The 328-nt window shown below is 35.1% G+C and overlaps 1 protein-coding gene across 1 annotated transcript in view; it reads left to right on the top strand.

Moving 5' to 3' along the window:
- LOC132560118 (uncharacterized) overlaps positions 1–52 on the top strand; it is a 15,009-nt gene extending 14,957 nt beyond the window's left edge. The window contains exon 4 of the mRNA XM_060224763.1: positions 1–52. This exon is cut by the window's left edge and continues 954 nt beyond it. The gene's annotated coding sequence lies outside the window, so the exon portion shown is untranslated.
- The last annotated feature ends 276 nt before the right edge of the window (positions 53–328 follow it).

Raw genomic sequence — 328 nt, 5'->3', positions numbered from 1 at the left:
ATTAAGACGTCATTGCATGTTCAAATTGTATGAAATAAAGTGTAGCCATCTGTGTTAGATTTACTTATTTTTAGTCCACCATGACGTGATCAGTTCAAATCGTGTCTAAACTTCTGACCGTCAGCCTTCAGCTTAACATGATACAGGTATTTGTATGAAGAACTTCTTTGGTCCCTAGTCATGTGTAATGTTTGGGACCAATTTGAATTTTTTAATGAGCAGGTCTCCTCCACCTCCTCAACATTGAATTCACTGTAGTGCAAAATTTACAGAATCTCTTCCTCGTCCTCATTAAAATGAAGTATATTATTCTATAAATATGAACAGA

The sequence above is a fragment of the Ylistrum balloti genome, unplaced genomic scaffold, assembly GCF_031769215.1.
Source record: "Ylistrum balloti isolate Yb309-2 unplaced genomic scaffold, AGI_CSIRO_Ybal_v1 Utg371016, whole genome shotgun sequence".
Taxonomy (NCBI): domain Eukaryota; kingdom Metazoa; phylum Mollusca; class Bivalvia; order Pectinida; family Pectinidae; genus Ylistrum; species Ylistrum balloti.
Note: the sequence above shows the minus strand (reverse complement) of the source record. Positions and strands in the feature narration are given on the sequence as shown.